At 37.8% G+C, this 23596-nt stretch overlaps 1 pseudogene; it reads right to left on the reverse strand.

Moving 5' to 3' along the window:
• Positions 1-318: 318 nt before the first annotated feature.
• Positions 319-23596, reverse strand: part of LOC118629337 — a 43502-nt pseudogene continuing 20224 nt past the window's right edge.

Below are 23596 nucleotides of genomic sequence, written 5' to 3' on the forward strand. Positions count from 1 at the left end.
TGATTGATTTATTAGTTTGCTTATGACAATGTTTTAAAGATTGAAAGAATGCACACAAAATGTATTGGTTATATAAAAAGTGGAAAGAACTGCTAAAGTCAACCAAATTTATTTATTATTTATTTATTTATTTATTTATTTATTTATTTATTTATCGAGATACCAAATTACTTTATTTGAAGGAATGGTACAAATGAAAAGATATAAGTGGATGATTTGGTACAAGTTATAGAAAAGGTAAAGTTAACTCCAACATGCATGTACTGCTTTGGTGACCAGGGAAGTCACCCCTGTGGCTGTGGGAAGCCAGCCTAAGGCTTAGCTCTCGACACTGTCTCCCAGGGTGTGCTTGTCAAAGAGATACTCTGCAGTGCCAGTTTCAGGAGCCCCCAATCTGCACAAGTTGGTTATGTGGTCACCCAGTTCTTTGATGGATTTCACCTGCTCATTCAGGTAGTGAGTTTCAAGGAAGTCACACAAGTGACGGTCATTTTTGTCAGTAGCCAGTTTGTGCAAATCCAGTAGTGACTGATTCACACTTTTTCCCAGGTGTAATGCACACTCCATCGCATTCAGCCCATTCTCCCAATCATCAGGTCTGGTTTCTTGATATCCTGGAGGAAGATTCGGCCACCTCATTGGTTCTGCAGCTTTGTCAGTTTCTCAGCATATACCCTCTCTTCATCAGATTGGTGAAGAAAATATTTGGCAAAGTTCTTCAAAGCCACATCATTGTGGTCAAAGTAGTAAGACATGGACAGGTAGACATAGGGAGCGTAGAGCTCCAGGTTGATCTGGTGGTTGATGGCGGCCTCGGAGACCTGATGGTAGTTCTGGCACCTGCAAGGTGGCTGCGGTGGACGTCATGGTGGGTGGCTAAGGAGAGGCAGCTGCACAGTGCTGGAGCGGGGGCCTTGGGAATGTCTGAGGCGCTATGAGGAGGTGGCCAAAGGCTGGATCAGGTGGCTGGGGGGGATGGGTTGAGCGCTGGGTTCCGTCCAAGCACTGTTGAAGTAGGAAACCACGGTGACTCTCCGCTAAGACTGTGTCCACCCAAACTAATTTAAAGATAGCTTAGAGATACTTTAAGCTATCTCATCATCTTAGAGATACTAAGATGATGGCAGAGGTGAAGAGTGGAGAGGTGGTTTGTTCCAAAAGAAATAGAAGACATACCTTTTACAGTCTAGCTGAGGAGAGAAATGAAAACAGACTCAAGTCCAGTAGGAGTTGGGGAAGAGAGATGAGTTTGGGCTGAGAAGATAAGGGTTTCAGGTAAGATATGGGACTAAGGGCAGTTTCCAGGGACAGGAGAGGCTAAAGAGCCAGCAGATGCTATTCTTAGGATGACTAAGGACTCAGATATAATATTGGATGAGAAATAGAAGAAACAAAAACAAAAACCCCAAATTTCTTAGCTTGGAAAAGAAAAGAGCCAGAGAGATACGAAGGCTTACTTTAAATGTTTTAGGGCTGCCATATGGCAAAGGGATTAGATTTGCCTATGTTGTTCTAGGGGATAAAAGTAGGACAAATGGGTGCGAGTGGAGGGACAAAGATGTAAAACCAAAATGCAGAAGTCCCTTCAAGTATCAAGCACAGTGACAGTGTGACAGAAACAGTGACAGAAAGGGTGACTTTCACAGTCTTGTAGAGAGATGAGTAGGCAGAGGCTGGATTCCTGGTAATGTTGTAAAGAAAAACAGGGCAAATTGCAGACCAATGCATTTTGTATTATGCTCTAATTTCCTAAAACTTATATATGTATCATGTGCATTCAAAAATACACCAAACTTGCCTTGGCTGGTTTGGCTCAGCGGTTAGAGCGTTGGCCTGCGGTCCTGAGAGACCCTGGTTCGGTTCCCGCTAAGGGCGCGTACCTCGGTTGCAGTTTGTCCTCGGCCCTGGTCGGTCATGCGGGTGGCAGCCGCTCGATGTGTTCCTTTCACGTCGATGTTTCTCTCTCTCTCTGTTCCTCTCTCTCCCTCCCACTCTATCTGAACAAAAAATGGAAAAATGTCCTCGGGTGAGGATAAAAAAAAAAAAATACACCAAACTTATAAACACTTGTGTAATAATTTTTTTTCAGTTTTTCATGAACATATATACTTTAGAAAAACCATATATATATATATATATAAACTTGGAAAAGCTCAGGACGTTTTTTGAGGTCACAACTAAAAGGCAACATTTGAATCTACCCCTGTCTGACTTTAAGTCTAGTCTTTTTTTTTTTTTTTTCCCCAGAAGACCACAATCCTGAATTTCAGGAAATTAAAAATGGAATGGAAAGACAAAATGTGGAGATAGTATGTGTAGAATATTAAGTTGTAAGAGATTAAAAACTTCTAAAGTAGCAAACAGCTGATCTGTGTAGTATGACTGGAAAGTGGCAAACAGGACAGTGAAGTCAATTGGACTGAGCTGTGACCAAGCGACGCTGTAGAGACAGAGCAGCCGGGGTGTGGTCATCCTGGCAAGTTGCAAATGTGGAATTAAGATAGAGTTGTTGCCTTTCTCTCTCTTTAAACTTAAAGCTCTTTATAACAAATAAAAATGTCCCAAACCAATATTATGCTTACTTCTATCTTTTAAGTTATTTTTATTTTTTAGGAACTTCTCATCCTTTAACAATATTTATTTTTTTGAAACAAAATGTTCTCTTCTATTTTGCTATGCAAGCTAGAGGTCATATCTGTTATGTGGGAATAGAAGTAGTCCTTGTTACTTGGGTACAGAGTGGACTTCAGTCATATTAGAGTCAGAGTGGTCTTAGCTGAGGTAGAACCTGACACTACTATTTACACAGTGTGGTGTTCCTCCAAGATAGAGTGAGGTGTTTTACGACCACAGGCTTTATGAGTTGTAGCTATAAAATAATCAATCTTTTAAAGCAAACATACCAATGTTTGCATTCAAATGCAAATTGTCCTTCAGAGCTGTGACCTTGGGAAAATTTTTACACATACTGGCAAAAAAAAATATTTCTACCCTTCACTGGAAACATTTTTCTGATCCAGTTCATCTCTCACACACATTATTTTAAGGTACACTTTTTTTAATTGAGGTGAAATTGGTATATGACATTATATGGTTCAGGTGTACAATGTAATTTGACATCTGTATGTACTATAAAGTGATCACCCCCAGAAGTCTAATCACCACCCATCACAAAGGTACCCTTAATTTTTTGTTTTTTATTTTGAATCTTTTATTTTCTTCTGATGGTACTGAAATGCATAAAAAGTAGGCAAATATCTTGTTCCAACATTGCTTGCTAATTAAAAAAAATAGTCCTGGCTGCTTTGACTCAGCAGTAGAGTGTTGACCAGCGGACCAGAGAGTCCTGGGTTGGGTTCCTGCTAAGGGCACTTACCGCAATTGCAGTTTGTCCCCAGCCTAGTTGTTGTCGTGTGGGTGGCAGCCATTCCATGTGTCTGTCTCACACCAATGTTTCTCTCTCTCTCTTCCTCCCTCTCTCCTTCCTGGTCTATCTGAAGATAAATGCAAAGGTGTCCTCGGGTGAGGTTAAAAAAAAAGAAAAAAAAAGTTAAACCATATATATTTTACAATTTTTAAAGAAGGTCCCATATTTTATTATTTTTTACATTCAGTAACTATTTTTATTTATTTGAATAATTAATTTATTTTTGTTACAGATGTTTCTCTTTTTCACACATTGACACACTTCTCTTGATCCTGCCCTCCCAACCCCTACCCCTGCATTGTTCTCTATGCTCATTGGTTACATATACATGCATATAAGTTCTTTGGTTTATCACCTCCCACCCCTCCCCCTCCTCTGAGGTTTGTCAGTCTGAATCTTACTCCTTTCTATGTCTCTGGGTCTACTTTGTTCATCAGCTTATTTGTTCATTGTATGCCACAAATAAGTGAGATCATGTGGTATTTGTCTTTCTCTGACTGGCTTATTTTGCTTAGCATAATACTCTCCAGGTTCCTCCATGTCCTCTCAAAGGATAAGAGATCTCTCTTAGAGCTGCCTAGTGTTCCATTGTGTATATCTACCACAACATTTTTAATCACTCATCTACTGATGGACACTTGGGCTGTTTCCAGATCTTAGCAATTGTAAATAGTGCTGCTATGAACATAGGAGTACATATATTTTTCCTGATTGGTGTTTCAGGCTTCTTAGGATATATTCCTAGAAGTGGGATCGCTGGTTCAAATAGTAGTTCCATTTTTTATTTTTTGAGGAAACACCATATTGTTTTCCATAGTGGCTGCACCAGTCTGCATTCTCACCAGCAGTGTACTAAAGTCCTCTTTTCTCCACATCCTTGTCAGCACTTGTTGTTTGATAATTTGTTGATGGCTGCCATTCTGGCAGGTGTGAGGTGAAACCTCATAGTTGTTTTAATTTACATCTCTCTGATGATTAGTGATGTTGAGCATTTTTTTATATGTCTCTTGGCCATCTGTATGTCCTTTTTGGAGAGGTGTCTCTTTAGGTCCTCTGCCCATTTTTTAATTGGGTTCTTTGTCTTCCTTTTGTTGACTTGTATGAGTACTCTATATATTTTGAAAATTGACCCCTTATCTGATGTATCATTGGCAATTATGCTCTCCCATATAGTGGATTCCTTTTCCATTTTGATGCTTCTTTCTTTTGCTCTACAGAAGCCTTTTAGATTGATGTAGTCCCATGTATTAATTATTTTCTTTGCTTCTCTTGCCTTAGGCGTGTATCAGTAAAAATTCTGCTGCATGTGATATCTGAAATTTTGTTGCCTATATTTTCTTCTAGGATTTTTATGGATTTATGCGTTACATTTAAGTCTTCTATTCATTTTGAGTTTATTCTTGTGTATGGTGTAATTTGGTGGTCTAGTTTCATCTTTTGCATGTAGTTTTTCCATTTTCCCAGCATCATTTATTAAAGAGGCTGTCTTTACGCCATTGTATGCTCTTGCCACCTTTGTCAAATATTAATTGAGAATAGTGTCTTGGGTCAATTTCCAGGTTCTCTGGTCTGTTCCATTGATCTATATGCCTGTTCTTGTGCCAGTACCAGGTTGTTTTGATTATATTAGCTTTGTAGTATAACCTGATATCTGGTATTGTGATCCCACCTACTTTGTCCCTCCTTTCAAGATTGTTGTGGCTATTCGAGGTCTTTTTTGGTTCCATATGAACTTTTGAAGTATTTGTTCTAATTCTGTGAAATATGTTGTTGGTATTTTGATGGGGATTGCACTGAATCTATAGATTGCTTCGGGTAGTATGGACATTTTAATGATGTTAATTCTTTCAATGCATGAACAAGGTATATGCTTCCACTTCCTCGATTTTTTTTTTCAATGTCCTGTAGTTTGCTGCAAATAGGTCCTTTACTTCTTTGGTTAAGGTTATTCCTACGTAGCATAATTTTTTTTTTTTTCTGCAATGATAAGATTTTTTTTTTAGTTTCTCTTTCTGTGAGTTCATCATTGGTGTATAAAAATGCCACTGATTTCTTGAAGTTAATTTTGTGTCCTGCTACTTTGCCAAATTCATTTATTAAATCTACCAGATTTTTGATGGAGTCTTTAGGGTTTTCTATGTACAATATTATGTCATCTGCAAATAATGACAGTTTCACTCCTCCTTTCTAATCTAGATTCCTTTTATTTTTCCTTCATGTCTAATTGCTGTGGCTAAGACTTCCAGTACTTCGTTAAATAAGAATGGTGAAAGTGGGCATCCCTGTCTTGTTCCTGTTCTTAAGGGGAATGCTTTATTTTTTGCCCATTGAGTATGATGTTGGCTGCAGGTTTTTCATACATGGTCTTTATTATGTGGAGCTATGATCTGTCTATTCCACATTGCTGAGCATTTTTATCAGAAATGGGTGACGGCTTTTTTTGAATGCTTTTTCAACATCTATTGATATGATCATATAGTTTTTATCTTTCATTTTGTTTATGTGATGTATCACATTTATTGATTTGCAAATATTGTACCAGCCTTGCATCTCTGGGATGCATCCCACTTGGTCATGGTGAATAATTTTTTTAATGTATTGCTGGATCCAATTTGCTAATATTTTGTTAAGAATTTTGGCATCTATGTTCATCAGGGATATTGGTCTGCACTTTTATTTTTTTGTAGTGTCTTTTTATGATTTTGGAATTAGAATTATGCTAGCCTCATGAAACAAGTTTAGAAGTCTTCCTTCTTGCATTTTTTGGAATAGTTTGAGTAGAATGGGTATTAATTCTTCTTTGAATGTTTGGTAAAATTATCCCTTGAAGCTGTCCAGGCCTGGGGTTTTGTTTGCTGGGAGATTCTTAATTACACCTTCAATTTCCTTAGTTGTTAGTGGTCTGTTTAAGTTTTCTATCTCTTCCCGGTTCAGTTTTGGGAGACTGTGTGTTTCTAGAAATTTATCCATTTTAGCTAGATTGTCCAATTTGTTGGCATATAATTGTTTATAGTATTTGTTAACAATCCTTTGTATTTCTGTGGTGTCAGTTGTTATTTCTCCTCTTTGGTTTCTGATTTTATTTATTTGGGCCCTCTCTCATTGTTTCTTAGTGAGTCTAGCTAAGTGTCCATCAATCTTGTTTATCTTTTTAAAGAATCAGCTCTTTGTTTCATTGATCTTTTGAATTGTTTTTAAGTCTCTATGTCTTTTATTTCTGCTCTGATCTTTACTATTCCATTCCTTCTCCTTGCGCTGGGTCTTTCTTTTTGTTTGCTTTCTAATTCTTTAAGTTGTGAGGTTAGATAGTCAATTAGAAATTTTTCTTGTTTCTTGAGGTAGGCCTGTAGTACTATGAACTTCCCTCTCAAGGCTGCTTTCACTGCATCCCATAGATTTTGTGTTGTCGTGTGTTCATTTTCATTGGTTTCCAGGAAGTTTTAAATTTCCTCCTTAATCTCCTTGGTAAACCATTTATTGTTTAATAACATGCTATTTAGCCTCCATATGATTGTTTGTGTTGTAATTGATTTCTAGTTTTATGCGATTGTGATCTGAGAAGATGCTTGATATGATTTCAATCCTCTTGAACTTGTAGGGACTTAGTTTGTGTCCTAACATGTGGTCTGTCTTTGAGACACATGACAATTAGCTCAACAGCAGCCATATCCAGTGGTAAGGGATATCTACAGTAAATACTGGGTAAAAATATATGCAAAAGAAGCTACATTTGTATACTATTGGAAGAATTCTAAATTGAAAAAATTTTGGGAGGGCAAGCTGAGAATATAAAAACTCAAAATACACTTACTGTTTTATTATAATTTTAGATCTTTGTTATATAGATATGTTCACAGATATGCACAAACATATATGCAAATTAGTTCATTACAGTATTATTTTTAATAAGAAAATATTTTTAAAAATTCAAGTGTTCATCAATAGGAAAATTGATCAATAAATTATGGAATATCTGAAGAATAGAATAAAATACAATTGAAAAAATAAAATGGTTTATATATGCAGATCTAAAAAACATATTGTTAAATGAAAAAGCCAAATAAAAAAACTGTTTATATTTCTCAGTCTTGGAAAAACTGTGTACATCTATATGCATATTTATGATAAATAGCTGCATAAGAAAGTGTGATGGCAGTTATGTTTGGAGAATAAAATGAAGAGTTCTGTTGTCAGTGAGAAAATAACTTGTGTAGTATCTTGTGTGTTTAAATGTTTTATCATGAGCACCTATTCTTTTCAAAATAATAAAGAGAATTTTAAAAGATAAAATATACCATGGAGAAATGCATTGACTGAGGTGTGGCTGAAAACAAGATTTGATCTTCTTTTAAAAGTGATGAACTAAACTTTTGATTCTTGTTCTTTGGGTATACTTGGATGGGAATAGAAGGAGTACATGCTGGGGATCAGTGGAAACAGTGATAAATCAGAATTTGTCATAGCCTTTTATTTGAAGGTGAAGTATTAAGCCCAGAAGAAAGACATTGTGCTTCAAACCTTTTACATTATCTACCTCTTTTACTAAAAAATAAAAGAAAGCAAGGAACCTTTATCTTTGGGCACTTGACCAATTATGCTAGTCTTTGGGGGCTAAGTTTTTTTTTTTTTTAGAAAAGTAAAGTAAGTATGCCTGATAGATTGTCATACAGTAATTGTAAATTATGAGTTAATTTCATTAAATTGCCCCCCTTTCTCACAACTGGTAGAATAGTGAGATGCCTAGTTTATGAGAACTCTAAGGAGGGAAGAAGAGAAAATTTTTAGAGAGAAATTTTGAAGTAATTTAGTGTTTTCTATAGGTCCACTGAGGATCTTGGTGTAGGGGAAAGGGAGGGCAAGAGAGAGAGTGAGAAAAGGGGTTGTGAAGACCCCAAAGGCCAATTTAATCCTATAATGGTTTTAACAAGGGTGGATTCTGGGGAGGAAGGCTCTTATAAATTTTATTGGCTCATATTTTGCAATAGGTGAACAACATTTTGCTTATGAAGTTAATACTTCATAATGTGAAATTATTTACTTTTATTCTTATTGCAATTATTATTTTTGTTATTATTATTATTAATCTTTGTGGAGTACTTAAAATGTTTTAAATCCTTACTCTAATTGTTTTATATGAAGTGTTTTTAAACATAACAACCATTTGGGATAGCTAGGTCTAGTCCATTTTATAGATGAGAAAACGGAAGCTTAGAGAGGTTAAATAAGGAGTAAGCCTGAAGGTCAAGGCTTGACTTTCTTTTCTTTTCTTTTTTCACTTTCTTTTCCAAGTAACTGGAAGCATATGGCAATGGACCGTGTTCCAGAGCATGTTGCTTGACCTAGAGGCTGCAGAACATGAAACCAGGGGAGCCCACACACTCCAGAGGTGAACTATTTTTGAGGGCTGGAAAGACTAAATGGTCTGCTTATCATTAAACAGGAGATGGAGAGAGGCAGATACGGCTGCTTGACTGAGTCCAGAGATACCTTAGCAGGGAGGAAGAGGAACCTGAGAAATGTCTGGAAGTTCATAGAGTTATGGCAGTGTCACCTATGGGGAAGCAGGCTGGGACTGCTTCAGAGTGTGAAGTATGGCTGGTACTTTCACTGTTCTTTTTCCTCATTCTTCATTATCCTTATTATTATTTTACCTATGTTAGTTGTTGAACACTTTTTGTTGCTTAGTAAGGCTAACTCTAAACCCTAAGATTTCATATGTTGATATAATTCCTAGAGAATTATGGTAAAAATTTCAAACAGTGTCCCATAGGTTTTCCATCATATTCTCGGTCCTCATTATTTTACAATGTAATTTGAAATTACTGCCCATTTTTTGAGTTTCTGGAGAGAGATCACACTCAAGGTACATGGAAATGAACAATCTTTAGGTGGCCAGTGGTTTCCCTATTTAGATTTAGTTTAGAGAAGCAAAAATAACCAATTTTTATATGTATCATTTTGAAGCAAGTTTACTTTCAAAACAGATGATTTTTCTCTTTTATCTGTAATAAAAAAAATGTTACTTACAGCAATATGTGTTTACTGGTAACAAATTCCACCAATGGGTGTGGTGAAAAGTTGAGTGTTTGTGGACTGTGCAGCGTTTGCTATTGTCTACAGCATTTCCTCTCTGGTCTCAAAGGTTCATGCCTTCTCAGGCCAGGGCCTTTACAGGCCCAGATACACATCTGGGTTTTCTTACTCCAAGCATGGGAAAGTGGGGGTGGTGGTGGTTCTGGAGCTTTCTGGCAGTGATTCCTTTGTGGGGAAAGTCTGTCTTTACAAAGAAAGTAAACTGGGGCAACCAGTCTCATCAGCTAAATAAATGATTTCCTTGTTGATGGAGGTGAGGATAAGATGAATAGCTTTTGGGGAACGAGAATGTGAGGATAGAAAGGAAGGAGAAAAATAAGGAGTTAAATATTGTGAAAGACTTATGAGACAGATGAAGTGTAAAGACAGATAATTTGCTTTTAAAATTTGCCCTTGAGATTGTAAGATAATCTTTTCCTATTAAATCAATAAAGCCCTAGTGTCAGTACTGTTCTGGGAGCACCAATGATTATATTGAACCCCTAAATAGAGATAGCCAACTTATGTAAGTGTTCTAAAGCCCATCTTGTGGTGAGAGGCCTGCAAATTATAATAGGGAGAATCAATACTGGTAGTGTGTGCATAAGAGGTGGTGCCCTAAATAGGATTATGACTGTTATAAGCAAGTTTCTCTGTAAATGTTGTATGGTATCACACCGGTTCACCCGATTTTTCTTTCTTTTTTTTTTTTATCCTCACCTGAGGATATTTTTCCATTTTTTGTACAGATAGAGTGGGAGGGAGAGAGAGGAAGGGAGAGAGAGAGAGAGAAACATCGACGTGAAGGGACACATCGAGTGGCTGCCACCCGCACGACCAACCAGGGCCGGGGACAAACTGCAACCGAAGTACATGCCCTTAGCGGGAACCGAACCCGGGTCTCTCCGGAGCGCAGGCCGACACTCTAACCGCTGAGCCAAACTGGCCAGGGCTCACCTGATTTTTCTTAACAAAACTGTAGGCCCTCTTGAGAAAAACTCAACCTAAACAATAGGAAAAATATATTTATCTGCACATTTAATTTACATACAGCAAAAGCAACACACACCACAGAGTGGTTTAGAAATGAACAGCAGCTTGTGGTCTATTCTAGTCCATTAGGGTATGATAAATGTGATCCAGGGAACACTGGGTCTTGGTTGTTGTGTTGGTGTGTTTATTTCTCCTTGTCATCTGGGCTTTGGCTCACCTGCTGATCTGTGTCTGTGTCAGACTGCTGGGTCACATCCTATACCCAGGTTTATGGGTCACTTTCTTGAATCAAAGCTGATTTTCCACTTAAGAGAATTCTGTCTTCTTTGGCAATTGTTCAAAATGTAGCATCTCAAATGTAGAGTCTTTAGTTGTCACTACATGCATTGTGCTGGCGATTTCTTTCCTTAGCTTTGAATTTTCCAGATATGCTGGAGGTGTGACTCCTCTGCCATTTAAGGGGGAGTTGCAAATTGTCTTGACCAGGGTGCCTTCACAAATTGCCTGTGACTGGGGCTGTGGTGGGAAGGGCTTTAGAGACACCTGTGGCTTTTGATGAAAAAAAAAACAGTTTCTTACTGAGAGTCACCCAATCCATAAATCCCTTCCATCTTTGGTGAGTCCTTTGTTGCCTCCATGACTGCTCAGCCATAATGAATGCTGTCTTCTTGCTATTTTGTTAAGATTTTGCTGTTTGAAGCATAAATACATGGAACAGACTGAGAACTGTTAGGGGTTGAGGTGGTGGGTAAAAAATAGGAATGGATTAAGCAAAAAAATATTATATATATGAAACACAGACATGAACAACAGTGTGGTGATAGCCAGAGGGAAAGGGGGGTAAGGGGAGGTGGAAGTGGGCAAAGGGGGGATAAATGGGGACAGAAAGAGACTTGACTCTGGGTGGTGAGTGCACAATGCAGTGTGCAGATGTTTTAATGAGTTGTACACTTGAACCCTGTATGGTTTTATTAACCAATGTCACCCTAAAAAATTCAATTAAAAAAAGAGAAAAAGATTTTGCTGTTTTCTAAAGTGATACAAGTATGTAGTCTCTCTCTTTCTTACACACACATAATGATAAATGAATAATAAACATGAAAAGGAAAATTTTGAATTTTATCTCCGAGAAAAATTAACATTATTTGTAAAAAGCTGGTATAATATATCTAAAAGTAGACATTCATGAATAAAATAGATTCTTAAGCACTTACTACATGCCAGAAACATTTTACTAGCATCTTCTTAGTTAACTTTTAAACAATTTAAAAAATAAATATGCCTTATTTTAGAGATGAGGCAATGAGGTTCTGAGATGTGAAGTGACTTGCCAAGGCCACTGTAAGGTGCAGAGCCAGGCCTGGGCCTGCCGTCTCTGACACCCAACAGCCCACACTGCTTATTTTCTGTGATGGACTGGAGCACATTTGCAACTCCTTATTGCATTTAATTCACAATCCTGCTTCCATCACCCCACACCATGATTATTTGCTGTGGCCTCTGGCCAAGGACATTTGATTCAGAATCAAAACCTTGCATTTGTATAGTGTTTTTACTTTGTCAAAATTCACTAGGGAAAGTATTCATATCTGAGGAAAACCAGTCCGACTTTTCTCTATATAGTAATATATCAAATTATTAGTTTTATATATGCCTTTCAGTCTCTATGCCGGTTGTTCTTTATATTTTAGAAAGAGGAGAACTTAGCCCTGGCAAGTTTTGCTCAGTGGTTAGAGTGTCGGCCGAACCAAAGAGTCGCAGGTTCGATTCCAGTCAAGGGCACGTACCTAGGTTGCGGTTCGTCCCGGCCCTGGTAGGGTGTTGCGGGAGGCAGCCGGTCAATGTGGCTCTATCACATCGATGCTTCTCTCTGTCTCTTTCTCTCCCTCCCTCCCACTCTATCTAATGATAAATGGAAAAATATCCTCAGGTGAGAAATAAAAAACAAGAGGATAACTTAAAAATGCTTAAGTGTCCCTTTGAAAGGCACTCTTTACTTTATGAAAGAGTGGAGATGAGAATCCATGTCCCTAAGAGGGTGCACTGTCTTATCTCATACACCACACAATGTGGTGTCCAATCTGTCTAAAGACATAAGTTCCTCCTCTATTAATAGACCTTCTATTAATAATGTTCAGTGACTGAATATGCCAAGTTCATATTATTGTTTTGGAGAATTAAACTGTTTTCAAAGTTATATCTAGACGTCTTTGGAATTTCTTAAACACGTTATATGATTAGTAACTGAAACTATGACAGGAAGGAAGTGCATTGGGAATCCACTATTTGCTAGACATATCAGTAGGCACTTTACATAAAATAACTTTGTGAAGCTGATATTAACTTCACTTTACAAGGAATAAAAGGTCAGAGAAAATTAGTAATTTTCCCTATATATGGAGATAGGACAGTTTAAATCTAGTCTGTCCAATGTTAAAATCTTCATATTCTTCATTACCTTGCTGCCCTCTAGTTTGAAAATAAAATATATGACATTGCATGTCTGGCCCACCTCGACAGAAAATTGGGCACTCTGTCCCTGAAGGAACACTAAAAATAAATTCCTCGCACAAGCTCCCCAAGGTTGGAGAGAAGAACATCGGAGCTCTGCTAAATCTAGGAGTGCTACCCACAGTAATCTGAAATCAGAGGATAACATTCAGATCACTGTCTGCTTTTCTGAGATGGTCTCTCTGATCTCATGTAAATTTTTTTTTTTTTTTCATGATGGCAATTTTCAGGCATACATTAAAGTAGAAAAAATAGTAAAATGAAAAACTGGTACCTTAACTAGCTTTAATGATTTCTGCCCTAATTTTATGCTCTGTATAATACTGACATAAATGATGGTGTGGGTGTATTTGGTGGTGAGTAGATAACTGACCATGTGCTTTCACCTTTTAGGCCCTAGTTGTCGCCCTGGCCCAGGATGAATTTTTTTCTTCCGATACAAAGTCTTAATGGGTTCCCAGCAGTGTCATTTTAAAAAGCACAATATGAGCGATAACAATAAATCAGCTATCAAAATACAGTGGAACTTTGGTTCTCAAACTTAGTTTGTTCTGGAAGGCTATTCGAGAAGTGACTTGTTTGAAAACTGAATCATTTTTTTCCCATTAGAAATAATGTAAATTGAATTAGTCTGTTCCAGACCACCAAGTGATTCCATCTTAGCCTCTTGTGTATAGTACATGTTTAATATACTGTTTAATCTATAATCAAATGCTAATTTTCTTTCTTATTGAGTCACCTCCTACTAGCCTTACATGAATCACTTTCAGCACTCATTCTAGGGGTGTCTTTCAGGAAGTCAGCAGACAGCATCTTCGATTTTTCACATATCATTGCCTCTGAAATGCTATCACCATCACCAACTAAATGCTTTCTGTTTATTCAAATCAACAATTTTCCTACCTCTTTAGTTGCCTGTGATCATTGTTTTGTGAGCACTTCCACACCCTTAACAGCGTTAGCACTCTTGATGGCCTCTTAATTGTGCTAGTTGTCCATTTCACCAGCAACAAAGCAAAAAACAAAACAAAAAACCCCCAAAATATTCACAGCATAGTTTCTTCATATCAACAACGTGAGGTTTAGCAGTAAACTGACTCATATTCTCTCTTTTGTTTGTGGCCTAAGAGAAGCTTTTTGTCATACTGAGGTATCAGCTTGAAAGGGTTGCCAGGTCGAAACTGAAGTTTTGTTCAACAACTAAGACATTTTTTTCAGTGAACAACTTGGTCGAGGACTGAATTGTTCAAGATGGGGGATATTTGAGAACTGAAGTTTGACTGTAAGGTACAGTAGGGATATAAATATTTCACCTCGAAAATAAAGCAATGTCAGAAGAGTGTGAAGATTATAAAGATTGGGGCATGAAAACAAAAGGCCATCTGGAGCCGTTCTGTTGCTATGAGTGCACATGTATTTATCCATTCAGGGTTGGGAAGGACCCTAAAAGGGCACAGCCATCAGGAAAAGACCAATGGATGACCCAAGAGACACAATATTCTTAGCTACATGGAATGTCTGCCTTAGGTCTCATAGCTCATCTGCCCTGACAGAAATGGAGACTCAATGAAAGAAATTTGTTATAACACTTTTCAATTATCCAGACAAATGCTTGGGGACAGAGGTATGAATTACAAAAGATGAAAGATAATAAAAAATCATTTGCATTTGACTTTGGAATATATTGCTGCATTTACATCGGAAAGGGTGTGTTTATTGTGGCAATTTCCTTTAAGTAGGAAAGGAGGCTGTTCTGTCACAACCAGGCCTTGTTCGAGCTACTTTCTGCCCATCCTCTGCTGCACATCTCTCTCTCTGTCTCCCTTTTTCTTCGTCTCTGTCTCTTTCTTTCTGATGTTACCTTAATGACAGGGTTTCAAAGGTCCTGGTCCTTACATACTATAAACACACATTTAAGATATTGACAAAGTTACAACTAACCAGATGTGATTCTAAGAGTTAAGCTAGAATTTTCTAAAATAATTCAGTTAACAGACTTAAAAGCAATGGTCAAAATTGTCAAATCTGTCCTCAGATACAGTTACTGAAGATGTGAGACACCATACTCCTTCTAGCCCATTTTGTTTGTCACCAGGGGTTCCAGCTCTGTCAACAGCTCCCCTCCAGCTCTGGTTTCCACGTGACAGTAAGTCTATTCCCCCCACCTCTCCCTTCTGTCTGTTGGCCCCTCACACTCTAATACTAGGAAGGTTTTTCCCCCTTGATATTGTCCTCAAAATAAGTTATGGGGAGTGAAAGTAAGGGTTTCTTTAATGGCATAACTGAGTACACTGTACAGTGTCTATATTTATGCATCTAATGCAGGAAGGAAAAAAACTTACCTTACTTGCCTATCAATTCAACGCCCCCCCTCCTCCAAATCATTCCTTTACTTCAATCTATTAAAAGAACAAAACACAGGACTTACGGATATAGAGATTTCCCTTTCTTGAATCACCTGGTACTGTTTGTATTTCAAAGCTTCTGCTTCTCTGCCACATAATTGCATGTGATTTGCCAGATCATTTGTTCTGATTTTAGTTCAAACAGTGCAGTCACCATGCTTAAAGGGTAATACAAAACAATGTTAAAAAGTTTGCTTTTGCACTAAAGAGAATTGCCTTTGTGTTGGTGAAATAATAAATATAATGGCAATAATAATAACCAGTACTTACTGTGTGTTTACTCTCTACCAGCATTGTATTGAGTTCTTTACTTGTATTGCCTCCTTTTGTCCTCACGATATCCCTATTAGGTAAATTCTGTTATAAACCTCACTTTACAGATGGGGGCACCAAGGCTTAATGAGGCTAGTTAAACCTGCCTCACAATATAGTAAGGGCACAGCTGGAATTTGAGCACAGGCAGAATGACTCTGGAACCCAAACTCTTATACACTCACACAGAACAACTGCTGAATGTAATCCCTTGAGTGTTGAGAGTGAGGCTGCAGTGCTAAGGTGGGGATGAACATATTCAGAATAGGCTCCCTGGGAAAGATCAGTTCGAAGGAGGCAAAGAAGATGACACAGTGACGGTGGAGAGGAGAGGAAAGGTTGTGAAGTGGCTAAGGTACATAAATGTGGTGGAAGGGATGGAAGGTCTAAGAAAGAAGTTGGGGAGAGGAGATGACAATGGAAGCTTCTCTAGGCTATCAGTCACTTTAGAAGAAATGGTAGTCCGTTGCTTTGCTTTTTAGTAGCAACACGCTACTGTACAGACTAATGGGACTCTATGTAATATAGTGCTTTTAGAAACTTCCATCTCCCTGATGATGTGTTAGAATTGGCATCTAACTTCCTTTCTTGATGTTATAATCTGATATTTTTTCTTCCTGTTGTATTTTTCTTTTATTTTTTTTATTTTTAGTTTTTTTTTTTTGTTTTTTTTTTATCCTCACCCGAGGACATTTTTCCATTTTTTTGTTCAGATAGAGTGGGAGGGAGGGAGAGGAAGAGAGAGAGAGAGAGAGAGAGAAACATCAATGTGAAAGGGACACATCAAGTGGCTGCCACCCGCACGACCAACCAGGGCCGGGGACAAACTGCAACTGAGGTACGTGCCCTTAGCGGGAACCGAATCCAGGTCTCTCTGGGCCGCAGGCTGATGCTTTAACTGCTGAGCCAAACTGGCCAGGGCTGTATTTTTCTTTTAAAGAGCCAAAGCTCGCTGAAGGAAGTGAAACCTATGTATGCTTTTGATTTTAGTAACTAGTATTAATTGTCACATCTTACTAATAATAAATTCTTTTTTTCAAAGTCTCATTTGAAAACACATTAGGTATATATATATATAAAGACAGTCATTTTGAAAGTAGGAAGGTGTCCTCTATAGTTAGTCCTATGGTATTTTATGATTTAACATGTACTTGGCACATTTGATAAAAGAGTTTATCTGCTATGGTTTTATTGGAGTAGATAACTTATCTTTTTTAAAGGTACATTTAACCTTGGTGCCAGGATACCTGATATCAAGTTAAAATGTAAAACTAAAACAATGTCTAAATAGGAAAGAATAATTTTGCACATAGGAAATGTGGTATATAATTACACTTAGGGTTGAATCATATTTTGAAATATATTTCATAATATAAAAACTAGCACATTTAAAAACCACTTACCAAACTCTGTAACAATACTGTTTTGCCTTTAAAATCTTTGTCCATTGAAGGACAAATTATCATGCTTTTAATTGTTAAGCCTTCTGATCATATGAATTCTTTTCATGTTTCATTGTAGACATATAAAACATTTTACTTCAAAGGAAAAATGTTATGAATTTATGGCACATTTAGAATTTAAAAATCTGTTTCTTATTTTGTTGATCAAGACAGAGGAACATTGATTGTGAATAAAGAACATGCTATGTTGAAAAGAAAATTAAGGATCCTGATGTTTCTCTGCCAGATAGAATAAAAACTAAGAATACCACAGGAATTTTTCAACATTGTTAACCTCTTGACAATGTGTAGGTCATACAAAGGACAAATGTGTGTTTTGGAGAGACTGAGAACACCAATTTTAACAGACTGTCTAATCACTATTGATAAATATTTGTGTTCCTGGTGGTTATTTGATTTTTATCAAAGCAAATTGAATTGGAAACATGGCATGTATTAAGTCATTGGTACTTATTGTCTAATTATTTTTCCCATAGAAGTTTCTATCCACTGAAAGAGCACTAAGTTGTCAGTTAGACATACCACGTAATGATCCTTATCATATCCAGACAAAATAAAAGCCTTTTAAGAAGCTACTTCACAAGACAACTGCATAGCTTTCCTCATAGGAACTTGTTAAACAAATAATAATTATCAAAGCTATCGGGTCAATTGCTTACACTAGTTTAACAGGAACAATTCCAAGATGTCTAGCCCATTCCACATTCCATGTAACTAACTATGGTATCCAGAGCTTGGAAAACATCCAGGCAACTCACAGTAGCTTTTCTTAAATACTTTGTGGACACCAAATTTTAAGGGAAGTAATAAAATTAGGGTTACAGAGGAGAGTCTTTAAGGCATACCCATTGTCAATGCTATAAATAGTCTCAATTGTGTCTAAAAGTTGTTTAAAATTATCCAATATTGAAAACATTGCAGAATTAACTCCAATCTATATTGGAGTTGGCAAATGCATATATTCTAATTATCGACTTGGTGATTATTGTATCCAGTGAGATAGATATACTAGGAGTCTTATATAAGGCTCCAACAGAGAGGGTACTGTGAGTTGGAATAATTAGCTTTTAAAAATATGTCACATTCATATGAAGAAATGCTCAACATCACTAATCATCAGAGAGATGCAAATTAAAACAACAATGAGGTATCGCCTCACACCTGTCAGAATGGCCGCCATCAACAAATCATCAAACAAGTGTTGGCGAGGGGGTGGAGAAAAGGGGACTCTAATACACTGCTGGTGGGAATGCAGACTGGTGCAGCCGCTATGGAAACAATATGGTGCTACCTCAAAAAATTAAAAATTGAACTTCCATTTGACCCAGTGATCCCACTGCTGGGAATATACCCTAAGAAGCCTGAAACACCAATCAGGAAGAATATATGTACCCCCATGTTCATAGCAGCACTATTTACAATAGCTAAGATCTGGAAACAGCCCAAGTGTCCACCAGTATACGAATGGATAAAAAAGCAGTGGTACATATACACAAGGGAGTACTATGCAGCGGTAAGAAAGAAAGATCTCTTATCCTTTGAGACGACATGGAGGGACCTGGAAAGTATTATCCTAAGTGAAAGAAGCCAAGAAGAAAAAGACAAATACCACATGATCTCACTTATATACGGAATGTAATGAACATAACAGTCTGAGGAATACAGTAGATCCAGAAACATGGAAGTAGGGCACAGACTGATATCCCTCAGAGGAGGGGGTGGGAAGAGATAAACCACAGAACTTATATGCATGTATGCATGACCAATGAACATGGACAACTAAGCCGGGGATGGGGCGGAGGTGGGGTGGGGTGGGGGGGTGCCAATGGGGTAAAAAGGTAAAATATCTGTAACAAAAAAATAAATAAAAAATTCATAAAAAAAAAAGAAAGTATTATCCTAAGTGAAACAAGCCAAACAGAGAAAGACAAGTTTCATATGATCTCACCTATTTGTGGAATATAATGAACATAACAGTCTGAGGAAGGGGATAGTCCCAGAGACGCAGAAGTGGGGTACAGACTGACAATCCCCTAAATAGGGGGGTGGTGGGGAAGAGATAAACCACAGAACTTATATGCATGTATGCATGAACAGTGGACATGGACAACAAACTGGGGACAGGGCAGGGAGGGAGGGGGAGGGGGGAATCAGTGGGGGAAAAGGAGAAACATCTGTAACAAAAATTAATTAATAAAAAATAAATTAATTTAAAAAAATGTCACATTAACCACTCCTTTATGCTTATAGTCATGCCATGAGTTGGGTAGACATAGTAGAAGGAAGACTGAGAGTAGAAAGACAGAGATAAGAGATAGGGGGGACAGGAGCTGAATCAGACTATGAGGACTTTGGCAGGTTGGAGTCAATTCTGTAGTTGTTAATAAGGTTGGTAGGAACAGTGGTTATGATAAGAGTCATCACACAAGGGGTCAAGTTCAGGAAGAGCCAGGGAGAATACCAGCTGATAATCTAGGTCCCTGTTTTTTTATAAACAGTCTGGAATCTAGAACTTTGGAGCTAAGACAAAAACTTAAGATCAGAGACTTGAGAATACCATGTCAGTAACCCAGGCAAAGAATCTGGGGAGCAGAACCAGGGACCTAGTATGTCAGCACTAACAGGCAACTAAAGCAAGTACTTCTACATTTCCTGCTTAGAGTCCAAACTTTTTTTAAAAAATTAATTAATTTATTTTTGTTACAGATGTTTCTCCTTTTTCTCCCATTGATTCCCCCCTCCCCCTCCCTCCCCGCCTTCTCCCCAGCTTTGTTGTCCATGTCCATTGTTCATGCATACATGCATATAAGTTCTGTGGTTTATCTCTCCCCCCACCCCCTCTTCCGGGGATTGTCAGTCTGTACCCCATGTCCACGTCTCTGGGACTACCCCATTCCTCAGACTGTTATGTTCATTATATTCCACAAATAAGTGAGATCATATGATACTTGTCTTTCTCTGTTTGGCTTGTTTTGCTTAGGATGCCACGTTCCAGGTCCCTCCATGTTGTCTCAAAGGATAAGAGATCTTTCTTTCTTACAGCTGCATGGTACTCCATTGTCTATATGTACTGCAGCTTTTAAAATCTATTTGTCTACTGATGGACATGTGGGCTGTTTCCAGATCTTAGTAGAGTCCAAACTTTTGAAGGGATGAGCCAAGTCGTCTAAGCAATGATTTGAGATAATTCACTATTTTTATAGTTGTAAACTGGAAAATAGATTACAAAGGACTAAAAATTCTGCCCTGTAAGCTTGTACATAATGAACTTTACTAGTAAAGTTCCTAAAGCAGAAATGAAAATATGAGACAGACCATTGGTGCCATATCTTGGTGTTCAAGTTACTTGCTGAAGAGCACAGGGTTAAAAATTAACTTAAGCATTTCAGTGGTGGTAGTAGCCAGAGGGTTTTTTATTTGGATGATGAAACTGTTCTGCAAAGGACAGTAGGGCAGGATAGTGAGTCACCCAGCGTGGGCTGGCAAAAGGCAGAGCATAATGTGCATTAGCTTGGGAGGCATATGAATAGTTAGATTGAAACACAGAAATCATCATCCTTTTTTCCAGAGTCAAATTCGTAGGTACCCTGAGGAGGTCTTTTAATTGGTTAACAACATACTATGCTATTCCCTTGCATTTTTTAGTAAATATGAAAATTTGTTGATAATAGCCCCAAATAGTAAAAATATCTTGATCTCTCAGAACTTTGGAGCTAAGACAAAAACTTAAGGTAAGAATGTGATTTTATGTGAAAAGTGGGTCTTTGCAAACACATTTAGTGAAATTAAGATGAGGTCATATTGAAACAGGGTGGGCCCTTAATCCAACATAATTGATATCCTTATAAGAAGAGGAAATTTGGACACAGAGACATGCACAGTGGGAAGATGACCACATGAAGACAGAGACACACAAGTAGAATACCATGTGAAGGAGGAGGCAGAGGTTAGAGTTATGTATGCGGAGGATTGCTGGCCATCACGGAAGCTAGGAGAGAAGCATTTAATAGATTCTTCCTCAGAGCCCTCAGAAGGAATCCACCATGCCTTACCTTGATCTCAGACTTTTAGACTCCAGGATGGTGAGACAATGTATGTTTGATATTTTAAGTCACCCAATTTGTGGTACTTGTCACAGAAGCCTTGGGAAACTAATTTGGTCCCTTGCCATTCCTCTGTCTTCTCTTCGACTGCTTTCCCTCATTAAGACCAAATTGTTTTTCCTACCACTTGTCATCTTTCTGTCCAGAAAATCTTCCTTCCTTTCCTTGTCTGCTAGGTACTGATTTGAAAATAATTTTTAAAATTTTATTTTAGACTATGAAATATATCAAGCCTACACAGAAAATAATATAACAGACATTCATTCTTTCAACATCTAGATTTATCATAGGACTTTTTTGTGTGTGCCATATTTGCTTCAACTTTACTCTTTTTACCCTAAAAAGGAAATGTTGATAGAACTAAAGCTTCTATTCTCTCTATTCTCTTCCACTTCCCAATTCTTTTTCACATGGTCATTCTTATTTATTTTTAAAATATGTTTTCACTGATTTTTTAGAGAAACAGGGGGAGAGAGAGAAATATCAATGTGAGAGAAACATCGGTCAGCTGCCTACTGCACGCCCCCTACTGATGATCAAGCCTGCAACTGGGGCATGTGCCCTGACTAGGAATCGAACCATGACCTCTCAGTACATGGGACGATGCTCAATTTACTGAGCCACACCAGGCTATTCTTATTTATTTTTTAAAGTAGCCTCAAGAACATCAGACAGGCCAACCTAATAACTTTATTTTGTTCCCACAATATATCATATACAGTACAACTTATGCTAAGTAATGATTATATTATTTTGATTGTAGTCTTTCTATAAGAAAAGAAAATGACCATTTTCAATTATTTTCTCGTGCCTATACAATGTCTAGCTCTCCACCAAGCAACTTTAGTTACATAATGTCTACACAAAGCATTTGACCCTCACAAGAACCCAGTGCATAGCCAGGACTAGAATGATCCCTTTTCCCCCAGAAATGGAAACTTAATGAGTTCCACTTGTGTAATGTGGTAGATTATATTATTTGTCCATGGTATCCTGTTGGTGGAGTACATTTCCCTGTTCCCCTGAGGTAGGGCTGGGTCATATGATTTGTTTTGGTCAATAAAATGTGGGCAGAAGTGACAGTGTGTCAGTTCCAAGCTGAAGCTTTAAGAGGTTTTTGTGTTTCTGCTGCCTCTTTGTGCTTCTGCCAGTCATCAGGAAAATACATGTTCCAAGTAGCTACTGGTCTCAGAATGAGAGACATGTAGAACCAACCTGACCCCAACCAGAAGGCTGACTGTAGTCAAACATAGCAGAGCCCCAGCGAGTTTATTGACTTGTGAACTAAAATAAATGTTTTTGATCTGGGGTGGGCATTGTTATAGTGGGAACCTCAAGTAATACATCTAATGAGTTCATGGTAGAGCCAGACTAGAATACATTGTCTGACTACTAATCCAGTCTTTCTACTAAATTATTCTGCTATTTATTTACACATTAAACACATTTTTCATGCATTTATTTTGAAAAACAGAGCTAAACAATGACAACAGACTGTGGTTTCTGCCCTCACAAGAGCATATTTCTACCGAGAGAAACAGACAAAACCCAATAAATATAAATCATAATATGGCGACAAACTCTTATAATAGCACACCTGTCCTTCTGAGACAGAGTAATGGATGGAGTGAAGGACAGGAGATGACAATCTTTATGGTGGCCAGGCTAGGGCTCTTTGAGGTTCTAGTGAAACTGAACAAGCACAAATTTCTCTTCCTCAAATGGTCTCAGAAAATGGTTTATTTGTGTTTTTTTTTTTTTTTTTTCTTTACTGTGTAGTGTCAGCCCAACTGTGTGCCCTTGCTCTAGGCTAACCACTAATTCTTGATTTGCTTTCTGTGTGTTCAGAAAGCTACTGAGTGTTTTGTAAGTTCTTAGAGAAAGGGCAAAAAGGGCTTCATTTTCCCTTTTCCAAAGTGAGCAATTCCCTTTTCCAATAAGCTGAAGTCATAGGCTCTGAATGAAATCTGATTTCTCTCAGGTGAGAAGTATTCTCTATATGGAAAGTTAAGAGAAAAATGTGGCATTAGCAATACTGTAGGGACTGTGGTCAGCACTGAGCTTATAAAGGCCTTTGTTTTCCATGTTTTGATTGGCCCTGTGAGAAGCTTAGAGAAGCTCACACGCCCATCTGTATCCATACTAGAGGGGCTGAAAAGTGCTGACACAGAGTTGCAGATCAGGGCCTGTGGCCTGCCAGGGTAAACTTGTGCAATGCATTGTACAGCCCTCCTAACAACAGTGGTTCTTTTGTCACTTAAACAGAGGCTTTTGATAATATGAGTCATTAAAAAGAGCTTTAGAAAAGCA

The sequence above is a fragment of the Molossus molossus genome, unplaced genomic scaffold, assembly GCF_014108415.1.
Source record: "Molossus molossus isolate mMolMol1 unplaced genomic scaffold, mMolMol1.p scaffold_m16_p_14, whole genome shotgun sequence".
Taxonomy (NCBI): Eukaryota; Metazoa; Chordata; class Mammalia; order Chiroptera; family Molossidae; genus Molossus; species Molossus molossus.